The sequence below is a fragment of the Canis lupus genome, chromosome 4, assembly GCF_003254725.2.
Source record: "Canis lupus dingo isolate Sandy chromosome 4, ASM325472v2, whole genome shotgun sequence".
NCBI classification, from domain to species: Eukaryota; Metazoa; Chordata; class Mammalia; order Carnivora; family Canidae; genus Canis; species Canis lupus.
Window position 1 is genome coordinate 50,169,294 of NC_064246.1, and position 14,426 is coordinate 50,183,719.

Here is a 14,426-nt window from a genome sequence, read left to right on the forward strand (position 1 = left end):
TTATGTGCTTGAGAAAAATACATATTGTCAAATTTTAGGTACAGTTATCCATTATATAAACCTTAATTTTGCTCTTAAATCTTCAGTATCCTGTCTGACTTTTTGTCTGCTCAGTATGTCAGTTACTCAGAGTGGAGTTCATGGAGTTCTAATTGTAATTGGGGTTGCTATCATCTTTTTCAGTGTTAAGTTCATTTTGGTACTTCAACATCAATATTGTTTTCATCAAAAGCATTAGTAACTCAAGGTTATTCTGAATTTCCCTCATTGCCTTGCATAATTTCGCTGGTGGTAAGCATATGCTTCAAATATTCTCTTAATGAAAAATTTGTGTTCTTTGTTGCAAATGAAATTATCTTCATTTCAGATAAAGGAAGAAAAAAATGAAAATCTTAATATCCAGAAATTTCAGAGTTCTTTGTTAAAAAGGAACTGAAATGGACTATAGTCCCTTAATTGTGAATGAAACATTTGAAAGTATATACAGAAAGTTGAACTGATTTGTGAAAACCTGTGCTTTTTTGTGTTTGCAATTAGTACTGGGGGGCAAAAAGCAACCCAAATTTATAAGATAGCAAAGAAAGTTTGTAAAAACAGCAGTCTTTGCTCATCTATTGCAGCTAGTTGTGATATTGGTATGCTATTTTATGACTGGAATTTTGAGCTCCTTCATTCTCTCACTTTGATTTAATGTAGCACAAACAGAAAAATGTTTCTGAAAGCACACAAGTATAAAATTATCTAGTTACTCATGCAGGTAAGTGTTCTGTTCCTTGAGCTTACATGGAATCCAAAAGTGAAAAGAATATAGTGAAGAAAAGAGAAATTTTGTTGATTTACCTGTCCATATCTGTGGAAAATTCCTTTAAGAGTGAAAAAGAAATTTTGTTCCCTTTAAGAATTCTTCTAATAAACTAATGGTAAGGGAAAGCCTTCCGGGTTTATTTCTCTGCTTTCTGTTTTATACAGTCTGGTTTGAGATGAGTCATCCAGTGCAGAGAAAGGAAATTTTCCTAAACCTCATCTGAGACAGTACTTTTTTGCATGACAAAATCTACAGCTCTTCCTACAAAGTAACTAGAATTCCTGATAAAATTCCTGAACAATGATCTAATTAATAACTCCCTAAGGGAAGTGAAAGCTACCCACTTCCTTTGTATGTACTAACAGTCTCAAACCAGACCTTTAAAGATACAAAGATATGCAATCAGACTTGTGACTTATAATCTTTAACTGAACATTCCTTTACATTATTTTACATTATTTTCTATGTGTGGCCATCAAGACAAAAATATTTGACTTATCTGTAGTCTCTTCCCTTGAGACAGGTTATAAGTCTTCTTCACATGTTTGTAATCAGTTTATCTAAGAAGCTAACAGGATTTCTGAAGAGAGAGACATTACATATATCTGGACAAATATAAGATCTTCTTCCAGGATATACAGTTAACAGGCTAGACCTTTTTTGAAAGATTTTATTTATTTGAGTGGGGGGAGCACATGCATGAGCAGGGGAAGGACAGATTTTCTGCTGAGCAGGGAGCCCAACACCTGGCTTCATCCTAGGACCTTGAGGGTTTGATCCCAGGACCCTGGGATCATGACCTGAACTGAAGACACACTTAACCATTTGAGCCACTCAGGTACCCCAACAGGCTGGACCTTAAAGATGAGTACAATTTTCACTGCAAAATTGAGAATGGTAATTCTAAAAAGGGTAAAATCCCAAAAGTGAACAAAAATGTAAATCTTTATAATGGTACATTTAATACACCATTTTTTCTCACCCCAACACTCCATTTAAAGTAAAATACAACACTTTAAGAGTGTCTGGAATTCCTGTCTAAATTCATGAGAGAAAAATACCAATTTTAAATTATTCAAATAATCCTGATAATCAGCTAAGTAAATATTTAGTTATTTTAAAGCATATAATTTTTCTGTTTAAATGCACATATTAATACACTAATTTGCTGAGAGATTATAATTACTGATTAAATCAATACATTAATTACAAAGTACCCCATTAATCCCGTATTAAATGTTTACTTATTACATTGACGCTCCATGTCTCATTCTTTCAATAACTTATTGAAGTATTAGATGCATTTAAGCATTAGTATTTATTAGAAACAGTCATTTCAAGGTAAAATTATAGAAACAGGAAAGGTATTTTTACATATACACAGAAACCCACAAGCCAAAGGATTAAAGGGGATTGTCTTTTACAATATACGTTCATATGAAAAGGACTCTAAATCAGATCTTTAAACAAACAGTTGGGTGTGTTCCCTTTCCAATAAATACAAACTCTGGTAATATAGGGAAACATAGGAGAAAGATGATATACTAAGTACAAAAATATACAAACAGATCACTACTCCAAAGTGTTTTTTCCTCTCTCCTTGGTGAAAAACTTAAAGCCTAAAAACCAACTGAGACAGGTACTAAGCTACACAATCATCCTTTTATTCTTTTCTTACAAAACCATCCCTAATGTTGATGAGCTGTTTTTGCTGTAATTGGACAAGTCAAATAGGAGAGGGATTCTATTTACCAACTACAGGAGCTGGCTCCAGCCCATTAAACTGCAAACCACAAAGCTGTTTTACTAAAGCTGACTTTTTGTTCAAGGGCCATTATTTTGGAAGTATTTTCTTGGCACCAAATGCATATCTGAACATGCAAGTCCAAATATGCTAACAGATGTCTCTGAAGCAAGAGCATTATAAAACCAGATTTTCACTTCAGTTAGGAATATTTTTCCATACTGTTTTAAATAAACTTTTAATTTTACAGTAGTTTTAGATTTACAGAAAATTGCAAAAATAGTACAGAGAAGGTCCATATACCCCATACCGAGTTGCCCCAATTATAAACACCTTACATTAATTAGTATACTTGTTATAACTGATGAACCAATATTGATACATTGAGGGTAGAATATGTAAATAAATTCATTGAAATCCTTCTGGCCAGGAGATTTGTCTCTTTACCTTCAATTATTTATTTATCTAAGCACGTGTTTATTTATCACTTCTATCATTGTTTACTTGCTTACATCAGTATGGACTCATGGATATTTACTTCATGCTTTGAATTATAATCAAATACTAATTTATTTATTTTATTGTTGAAACTATTCTGGCTTTGACTACTGGAGTTCCTTTCAGCTGATTCCTGTGTCCCTTTGACATTATCCCATCTTTGTGGGGGTTTTGTTTTGTTTTGTTTTGTTTTTAAACACTATCTAACTTTCTGGCACAAAACACTCTAAGCCCATTTTGTGTATCTCCTACCACAATTCTAAAATCAGCCATTTCTCCATGGAGTTCCATTTCTTTTTAGCATTAGTTATTCTGGTTTCTATGGGGATTGCTTGCATGTAGGCCTTCTCAGCTCACTGAACAAGGAAATAGAAGTGTGTACATAATACATCTGCATATATATTATTTATAGATATGTATACACATACCTGTAAGTATTTCTACATGACACTATTAGTACCTATATTAAACTAAATAGGAGTTCATACTTATGTCTCCAACTATAATCCATTACCACATGTTTATTTTAGCCTTTCTAATGTTGCTTATCTCTAACTTCCTACTCCAATAGTGAGAAACCTGGCTCCCCACACCCACCATTTAATTGTTCCATTCCATTTCAGTATTCATGTAAAGTGGTTTCAGAATTGTTAAACCATGTTGCCATGGGAAACAACCTTATCATCTAGAATACGGTACGTATGTATGGTTTCTTTTGCCTTTAGTCTTACAGATTCTATTCATTTTCAAAGTTAGTTGGGACAGCACCTTTTTGCCCCCTGCCCTTAAGTAAGATTATTTCGTACATTTTTAACAGTGAGATTATTTTGTCATTCTCTGTATTCCTTTCCGAGATCCCCCCAATCTTCTAAATTGTATGTAAGTTACATATATTAAAGTTCACTTTTTGTGCTATAAAGTTTTGGGCACTTAAACAAATTCATAGTGTCCTGCATCCACTATTACAATATCATACAGAATGTGCCCTAAAAATATCTCTTGTTTTTCACTTCTTAAATATTCTCCTTCCTTAATTTTTTTCAAATTGTTATTTTGCCTTACAACCTTCTAGTTAAAAAGCAATTTTATGTGCAAAAGGCTTTTCACACTTACATAATCTCAAGCAGAAGAGCTTGAAAATATGGTGCCCTGTCTCTGAAGAGTCAGGGTCTGAGTAGGACAAGTCCAAGGATATTGGATAATTAGAAGAGAAGGGAGAGCAGAAGGAAAACATGAAAGCACTTCCAATAAATATCACCCATTTAATAATTTGTCTTAAGCTATGATCTGTATTGCTTCAATTTGAAAAGATCTTAATTTATTCGTTCAATAAAAGTTTACTGAGCACCTATCATCAGTGAGATACCATATTAGGCATAGGAAATTAAACCATGTCTAGTGCACGTTCCCTGCTTTAAAAGGATTTCATCTCACAGCTCTTTATCTTCAGATTTTCATTACCTTCCAGATACTTTCAAAGATTGGAGAAGAGAGATTCATAGCAGTGAAAGTAAAATTTAAATGCTGACCCTGGCATTTATTAAATCGTTGACTCTATGATCTTAGGCAAATGACTTACCATGTTTGTTTGTTTTGTTTTTGTTGTTTGCTCCCTCATCTGAGAGGGAGATGAGATAGAGATGCTCACCTTATAGAATTGTTGGAAGAGACTATATAAGCTTGTATCCTATAGAGCTTCTGACACATGACTCCTTGGTATGTGATGTTTCTGTGGAATAGAACCTATTTACACTTCTCACAAAAAAGCAGCAGCTGTTTTGCTCTCTCTTTCTCCCCTTTATCAGATCTGATCATGGAATTGTCAAAAGGGTGAGGAGATTGCCTTGTGAGATGCAAGCCTCTCTTTCCAGGCAATCATCAAGATCACTTTTTAAAACCTGGTGTCTGGGGACACCTGGGTGGCTCAGCAGTTGAGTAACTGCCTTCAGCTCAAGGTGTGATCCCAGGTCCAGGCATCGAGTCCCACATTGGGCTCCCTGAGAGGAGCCTGCTTCTCCCTCTATCTATGTCTCTGCTTCTCTCTCATGGATAGATAGATAGATATAGATAGATATAGATATAGATATAGATATAGATAGATGATATAGATATAGATATAGATATAGATATAGATATAGATATAGATATAGATATAGATATAGATAAAACAAACAAACCAAGTTCCTGGTCCCCAACCCAGATCTATGGCACCAGAATTTCCAGTGTGAAGGATCAAGGTTGGAAGACCTGATGTCTTTATTAACAAGCCCAGAAGGTAATTCTTATCACAGAGGGTAGAGAAATACTGGCAGCCCCTAGCTAGATTACATTCATTGTTGAGACAATGTCTATGCCTACGACCTCACAAATGGAAATGGTAAGGTAGTGGTGGTGTAGTGATAATGACAATAAAACATAATGCTGTCAGTAGCAGTAATATTCACTGAGTACTCAATTATGTGCCTGGCTCTGACCTGAACCTTTTACAAGCATCATTCAACTGTATCCCTATAACATTTCTAGCAAGTAAACTCTGCTACTTTTCTCTTTCTGCAGCTGAGTGAATGATTCTTAGATAAATTCATTAATTTATCCAAGGCCATAACTAGTAAATCATCAAAACTTGTTTTTCCTGGCTTCAGAGACATTTCTGTCAATCAAAAAATAATTATGGACAAAATGTTAAAAACTGGAAACTGGGGGCCAGGTCAAGCTTTAGTCTAGTTTAGTCTAGTCTACATGTTCCACTAGATTATCAAAATTCAAGTATTTGATAAAAGAATCATTTTAGGTCAGTCATTTCACATGCCTCTGGTTCCTTATGTGTAAAATGAATGGGAGTTCTAACATTCTGTGTTTCCAACACTCATCTGCCTTTGCCCCATTTTTTTGTTTGTTTCAGCTGTGATTCATGAAGCAGTTTTTAATTAGAGAAAAAAAATGACTCTCTAATCTTCACTTTGATTTTCACAACACAAACTTGCCAAAGAAGTCATTCTGATATTCTTTCAATAGGAGAAAGAAATTCTGACTAAAGATATACAAACTTTGATCAAAAAAGATTTTATTTTTTTTTTATTTATTTTTTTTTTCAAAAAAGATTTTAAAACCAAGCCACTTGTCTCCCTTTCTGCCCCAATTCTATAAATTCTATAGTAACCATGTTTGGCAAACAGTCATTATGACTGTGGTGTGCATTTATCACAGAATTATCTCTTCAACCAAAGCGAATACTTATTGAGCAGAGACTATTGTCAAGCAGTAGAAATAAGAGAAATCCATGGTCATTGTCTTTATGACTATTTATCTACTGGGAAATCAATAAGGTAGCCATGTCAAATGTGACATTTAAGAAAGAGAGTGCTCTTGGAGAAATTAACTCTGGGTCTCTGGAAAGATTTCCAGATTTCTAGAAAGAGGAGCTGCACTGATGTTGGCCTCAAAGTATATAGAGGAATTTTGATAGATGGGGGTATATTATATGGGAGGATAGCTGCAGAACAGCATAAACCAAGCATGGAAGAGAGGAATTATAGGATATAATTACATAGTGTAAAGAAGTGATCTCAGAGTATCTGGACCCCAGTAAATACGGGAGTAGAGTGAAAGGGTAGGTAGGAAAGGCAGGTTGGAGTGAATTGAAATTTTGTTCTGTATATGATGCAGGGGGAAGATATTATTGTTGCTGTAGTTTTAGCAAAGAAGTAACAACTTCCAGGCTGTGTTTCAGAAAACCTAAGGATGGCAGCAGTATTTGGAAGATAACTTTGACTGGGGACTGACAGAAATAGAGACATTACTTAAGAAGTTTTTGCTGAAGTCCTGAGATTGGACCTAAAAGTTTGAAAAATTGGATTGGCACAGAGAAGGGTAGGGAAGGATGAATATATGGGAAGATCAAGGGTTGGCAACCCAGTTGGCCTCCTCCTGCAGAGGACAAAGTGCCAGTTCAGAAAGCTCTGAATCTATACTCAGCAATGCTGCAGCATGTCATTAGTCCTGCCTCTTTACCTAACAACCACTCAGTAAACAAACATTTCTTTAGCAGAAAGAAGATGAAATTTCAATTCAGCAAATTTCAGTTTATATCTTAGTTCACCCATTTACAGTTGTGTGAACCTGGGCAAGTCACTTAATCCCCCTGAGACTGTTTTCTAGTTTCTATTTTAATGTGTTGTTCTTATTTTAGTGGCTTTTCTTTAGGAAGAAAATTATTTATAGTGTGTAGTGTATAATAAGTGTTCAATAAAGAGCACTTCTTGTTGCTATCTGTATCCTTGAAATGGAAAGTGTGGTAGAGACCTTGGAAGACAAAAACCAAAAACTTGCCCAGGTACAATTCCATTCTGTCTCATTTTACTTTCAACTAAAATGAAACAAAACCAGTTTTTGCTCTCCTGCTTATACATATTTACATCATATTTGCCAAATACCCTGTTAGTGAGAAATCAATTTTTCATAGTTTACTTGTATTCTTTTCCAAATGAGAGAATACTTTTATAGACATTTGGATAAGAGTTAAAATAAAATGAAACATGTTCTGCTTACTTCAAGGTTTGATTCACCATGACGACCAATACTTTCTATTATATATCAACAGACTCCTTCTAACCTCCATTTGCCATTATACTTCTTGAAAAAAAACTTGATAACACAGCACCATATATTTTTAATAGCTACATTTTAAACAAAATTCAGCTCCTGAGACACTGCTTGCCCCTTTCTTCCACAAGCAAGAACAAAGCTCGGAAATAATAACAAAGTGTGGCATTTATTGAATCTTTGGTATATGCTCTGAATTTTGCTGAAGTGTTATGTGATTATTTCATTTAATCATCAAGAAAAGCCTAACAAAAAGCAGGCAACAATGTTAACGGCTAGTAATACTATTGTTGCCACTGTTTGTGGCCTTTGACTACTGACGATAGCTCATTTGTAAGTGTTTTCTCTTTTCCTGAACTTCTGTCTTACTAAGAAGTTTCCCTTTATTCTTTTTTAATTTTTATTTATTTATTTATTTCTTCATGAGAGACAGAGAGAGAGAGAGAGAGAAAGAGAGAGGGAGAGAGAGGCAGAGACACAGGCCGAGGGAGAAGCAGGCACCATGCAGGGAGCCCGACCTGGGACTCGATCCCAGGTCTCCAGGATCACGCCTTGGGCTGAAGATGACGCTAAACCTCTGAGCCACCCGGGCCGCCCCTTTAGTCTTAAGCTCTGCCTCTTATCTTTGCCATCCTTTATGATGTAGAGAAGCCTGACCAAGATGTTTTTGTCTGTTATGGACTAAATTATATCCCCTTCATATGTCAAAAGACATATGTTTTAAGCATTAACCTCCAATGTGCCCATATTTAGAGACAGGGCCTTTAAAGAGGTGATTAAGGTTAAGTGAGGTCAATGGGCCTTCCTCTAACAGGATTGCTATCCCTATAAGAAGAGACATTAAGGATGTGTGTGCACAGAGGAAAGTCCATGTGGAGTCAGTAAGAAAGTGGCCATCTACAAGCCAAGGAGAGAGGCCTCAGAAGAACCAAACCTATTGGAACCCTTGATCTTGGACTTCTAGCTTCCAGAACTGTGAGGAAATAAATTTCTGTTGTTTAAGCCACCCAGTCTTTGGTGCTTTTTTATGGCAGCCTTAGCAAATAAAAATGCAGTCTAACCATAGGATTTTTCAATCTTATTTCACTTCTAAAAATCTCCAATTTCAACTACCTTGGCTATACAGTAATTTTAAATGAATTTATGCCATCTTTGTATTTTACTCAATTTCAAAATATTTTCTAATTTTCATTGTGACTTCTTTGACCAATAAGCTATTAAGTAGTATGCTACGTAACATCTGGGCATTTGGGAATAATCTAATTATCTTTCTGTTGTTGACTTCCATAATTCTACTGTAGTAAGAGACATACACTGTACAATTTAAATATTTTGAAATGTATTGGTTTTGGCCTAAGCAAATGTCTATTTTTAAGTAGTCTATATGTACTTTAAAGTAATTTGTATTCTGTACTTCTTTAAGTGTTATGTCTTTGCAAACATTAACTCTATATTTTGTTTTTTGTTTGCTTTTTTATCACTTTACTACAAGAGATATGCTAAAACTTCCAACTAAAATTGTGTATTTATTTCTCCTCTAGTGTCAACTTTTGCTTTATATATTTTAAAGCTATGTTATTAAGTGCATAGAAAACATAGTTATATCTACCTGTTTAACTTTTATTATTATGAAATATTCTTTTTTATGATTAATAATACTTCCAGCCTTAGAGTTATACTTGTCTAATAATAATATAGCCACACACAGTTTCTTTTGGTTAGTATTTATGCAGTATACCTTTTCCACATGTTTAATGCCAGGCATTCAATGACCTTACATTTAGAATGTGGCTTTTATGAATAGATATACTTGCTGGTTTTGTAGGTTTGTTTTTTGCTCTCATTTGTTTGTTTTAGTAAGTCAACAACCTATGTCTTTACATGGATTGCTAACTCTATTTATACATATAATGTAATTATTGGCATAATTTGGTTTAAGCCTACTATCTTGGTATTCATTTTCTTTTATTCATTTTTTTGGTTCCATTTATTTATTTATTTATTTATTTATTTATTTATTTATTCTACATTCTTTTTTATGAAGTATTTTTATTATTCCATGTTATTTTAACATTCCATATTATTTTATTTCTTCTATGGCTTTTTGGCTATACCGTAGCCTTATTATTTTAGTGGTCACCCTAGAGATTATAATTGTTGTACTGAACTTAAATATTCTACCTAAAATTATTGGTACTTCTCAAGTATTATAAGAATATTACCACAGTTTAATTTTTTTTACCCCTTTCCAAACTCTGAGCTATTATTTTTCTGTATTTTATTTCTACATAGTATAAACTCCACAATACAATTATTATTGCTAAAAAGTCAATATAAATTTATCTTTTCTGCTTCTCTTAATTCTTTCATAGTTTTGTACCTCCATTAGGATAATTTTCCTTTATTCTGAAGAATTTCCTTTAATATCTCTTGTAGTGTTATGAGTTGGTGACAAATTCTCTCAACTTTGTTTTTTAGAAATATCTCTAAATTTTGCATTCATTTTTTAAAGATGTTTTGATAGATACAACTTTTTTCTTTATGCAATATAAAGTTAATCTATCTTTCATGGCTTCCATATTCCTCATTATAAAATTACTATTATTTTGTTTTGCTTTGTTTTGTTTTTGTTTCTTGTTGCTTAAATGTTTTCCTCTTTCTTTGCTTTAGCATTGGAGTGTTATGGTTCCAGGGTGCAATTTATTTCATCTTATTTGGAATTTGCTTCTTGAAGTATAAGCTGAAGTCTTCAACTGGTTGTGGAAATTTTTCAGTCATTATATTTTCATATATTGCTTCTAAATATTTATTTATCTCTTCCTCATTTTTCTGGGAGTCTAGCAGAGTTAAAAGTTAAACTTGTCCCAAATGTCTCCTATGCCCTGTTCATGCTCCTTTCATCTTTTTTCTCTCCAAGCTTCAGTTGTATATTTTCTATTGACCTGTTTTGAGTTTACTAATAGGAAACTAAAAGTCTTCTACTGCTTATCACTTGCTGTTTAACCCATCCAATGAGTTCTTAGTTTCAAGTAGTATATTTTTTCATTCTAGAATATCCACTGTTTTATAGATTAAAATATCACTATTGAATGTATTTTTTCTCTTTTGATCTATATTGTCCCTCTTCTATTCTCTTTGACTTTTTAATCATAGTTATGTTATTTGTCTGCCTCCTCCAACATCTGGCTTTATCTGTGGGTCTGCTTCTATTAGTAACTTTTCCTCCTAATTATCTGTCACATTCTCCTAACATTTCATGTGTCTAGCAATTTTTTATTGCATACTAGATATTTTATATAAAAGAATTATAGAACTGAGATTAATGTTATTTTTCTTCCAAATAGTGTACTCTTTTTCCTCTTTTAGGCACAGATTGAAGGGTTTGTCACCTTAACTAAATTAATAATTGAACAGAGCCAGGACTGGTTACAGCTTTAGTTACATTCAATGTTTAGTTTTAATGCCTCATGAGTGAGAACAATTGTGTGCTCATTCTTGATACCTCCATGGTGGGATTTTGTCTTTTAGCACTGCAAAATATCCAAGATTATATTTCTTTTTTTTTCTCAGTTTCCTGGACTCTCATATCACTACAGCCTACTACAAATGTAGTCAACCAATCTTTTCCAAGGTACTAATAATATACAAGGGGAAAGAATAGTCTCTTAAATAAATAGAATTGGGAAAACTGAATATTTATATACAAAAAATAAAACTGGACCTCCATCTTATACTCTCACAAAACCTAACTCAATAAATAATATATAAATTACAAACATAAGACCTGAAATCATAAACCTCCTAGAAGAAAACATAAGGGCAAAACTCCTTGACACTTGGCAATGACTTTTTGGATCTGACACCAAAAGTACAATCAACAAAAGCAAATATTAATAAGTGGGACTGTATCAAACTAAAAAGCTTCTGCACAGCAAAAGAAACCATCAGCAAAATAAAAAGGCAATGCATAGAGTGGAAATAACTATTTTCAAATAATATATCTGAAAAGGGGCTAATGTCTAAACTATATAAAGTACTCATAATAATAGCAATAAAATAAAATAAAATATAAATTCCAATTAAAAATAGGAAGAGAAACTGAATAGAAATTTTTCAAAAGAAAAGCATACAATGGCCAACAGGTACATGAAGAAGATGTTCAATAACAATCATCAGGAAAATACAAATCAAAACCACGGATACAAGATATAAGCTCACACTTGTTAGAATGGTTATCCTCAAAAAGAGATAACAAATGTTGTTGAGGATGTGGAGAAAATGGATCTGTGTTTATAGTTGGTTGAAATGTAAATTGTCACAGCGAGAATGGAAAACAGTATGGAGTGTCCTCAAAGAATTAAAAATCAAAGTATCGGGCTGCCTGTATGGCTCTGTCAGTTAAGCATCCAACTTTTGATTTTGGCTCAGGGTATGATCTCAGGGTTATGGGATTGAGCCCTGTGTCAGGCACCTTTCTCAGTGAGGAATCTGCTTGAGATTCTCTCTCTCTCTCTCTCTCTCTCTCTCTCCCTTGCCCCTCCCCCCAACTTGCATCTTCTCTCTCTCTCTCTGAAAAATAAATACATCTTTAAAAAAGAAATCAAAGTATCATATGATCCAGCAATCCCACTTTTGGGTATATTTTCAGAGAAAATGAAGTATTTTTTAAAATATCTGCATTCCTATGTTCATCAAGTCAGTTTTCACAATAGCCAAGATCTGAAAATACCCTAAGTGTCCATAGCTAGATGAATGGATAAAGAAAAGGTGAAATATATTCACAGACTGGAGTATTATTCATCCTTTAAAAAAAAAAAAAAGGAGGAAATCCTTCCATTTGCTACAACTTGGGTTAACCCAGAGGACATTATGCTTAGTGAAATAAGCCAGAAAGACAAATACTGCATGATCTTTCCTATATATGTAATCTACAAAAGTCAAAATAATAATAACAGAGATTAGAATAGTGGTTACCAGTGTGTGGGAGCAGAGGGAAGGATAGAGAAATGTTGGTCGAATGTTACAAACTTTTGGCTATAATATGAATAAGTCCTAGAGACCCAAGTAAAGCATAGTGACTATAGTTAGTAATACTGCATTGTATACTTGAAATTTTCAGGAAGAGTAGATCTCAAGTATTCTCACCACAAAAAAAAAAAAAAAAAAAAAAAGGGAAGAAAAAGAAAAGGCAAGCAAGCAAGAAAAAAGGTAACTGTGAGGTGATGGGTATATTAATTAGCCTAATTGTGGCAGTAATTTCACAGTATAAGTGTATATCAAAACATCACCTTGCACCCTTTAAATACATAAAATTTTTATTGTTCAGGGGTACCTGGTGGATCAGTTGGTTAAGTGTCCAGCTCTTGATTTTGGCTCAGGCCTTGATCTCAGGGTCATAGAATTGAGTCCCATGTTGGGCTCCATGCTTAGTGGGGAATCTGCTTGAGATTCTCTCCCTTTCCTTCTGCCCTTCCCTCTGCTCATGCTCGCTCTCTCTCTTTCTGTCTCTCTCAAATAAATAAAATCTTAAAAATATTTTTTAATTTATTCACTATGCCTCAATAAAGTCAACGGTTGGGGGGGAATGTCCTGGTGTCAGTACCAAGCACGGAATTAGAAGTGTTCTAGATTTCACATTGCCACAGCAGCAACCATAGCCTTCAGAAGCTCCATGGGTTTGTCTTTCTCTTAGAAGTGCTCCTCTGGCAATAGCGCCAGACTAACAGCCTCCTCCCAGCTTGGCAAATGTCTCCAGGAAAAAGAAAAAGAACCTTGATCTCAGTCCTCCTAGAAGGGTCTGTTCCCTATCAGAAATTTTACCTATCTACCTATCTTTACTACCATACTTTTCCAATGTATTTTTTTTTATATTTCTAAATTTTGATTCCATTATATGTGGTTGCTACATAGAAGCAAGAGCTTCTTACTACTTACTTTATCCTACTTGGAAATAGAATTTCAGTGATGAATTTGAGGTGAGAAGTTTCTCTACAACTTTCCTCTCAGCCTTTAATCAGCTCTCCATCTTTAAAATCAAAGGGAGTCCTTAACTAAATACCAGACATTGTACTAGCTTCAAGTGATACAAACATGTGCAATACACATATGGTCCTTTCCATTATAGAGCTTGCAATTCAGTGGTGGAATTACATTTAAAAAAAGAAAATCAGCATACAATTTTAAAGTTAAGTGCTACAAAGGAAGAGCATAAGGTAAAGAAATGCATAAGGTAAAATAGGCTGCTGATTTAGATTGCAGGGTCAGATCAGTCCTCCCTGAGGCAACAATTAAATTGAGGCCTCAAAAATATGAAATTATTTCAGAAAAGAGTGGAAACAAGATCATTTCAAGGAGAAGAAATATTATGTGCAATATTGTGAAGTGGGAAAGTATGACATTATGATTTGTAGTAAGATATATATCTATATATTATCTTCCTGTTTCTGGCACTGAGATACCAAAACCTGTGCATTTCCTGTGATGGGACTTTAAAGCTGTTTTTTTGTAGTGTTAATGAAGGGATTTATGGGAGGCACCTAAGGATAGGGACTGGAAAATAGGAGAACAAGCAAGTGATCTGAGATTGCAACTTAGAGTCCTAACCCCTGACCTTCAGGGAGGGGCAAGGGGCTGGCAATTGAGTTCAATCACCAATGGCTAACAAGTAAACTGATCATGCCTGTATAATCAAGCCTCCATAAAAACTCAAAAGGAGAGGGTTGGGAGAATTACTAGGTTGATGAACACGTGGAGTTTGGGGAGAGTGGTACACTCAGA

At 34.2% G+C, this 14,426-nt stretch overlaps 1 long non-coding RNA gene across 8 annotated transcripts in view; it reads left to right on the forward strand.

The window, feature by feature from the left end:
• Positions 1-3,387: 3,387 nt before the first annotated feature.
• LOC112651833 (uncharacterized) overlaps positions 3,388-14,426 on the forward strand; it is an 85,914-nt gene continuing 74,875 nt past the window's right edge. For 3 of the 8 annotated variants that reach the window (XR_007410258.1, XR_007410260.1, XR_007410257.1), the window contains exons 1-2: positions 3,389-3,477; positions 3,671-3,742. This is a non-coding gene — a long non-coding RNA (uncharacterized LOC112651833). Of the gene's footprint in view, positions 3,478-3,670; positions 3,743-14,426 lie in introns of all 8 variants that reach the window. The other 5 variants (XR_004814994.2, XR_004814995.2, XR_004814996.2 and 2 more) reach the window with 3 other exon arrangements.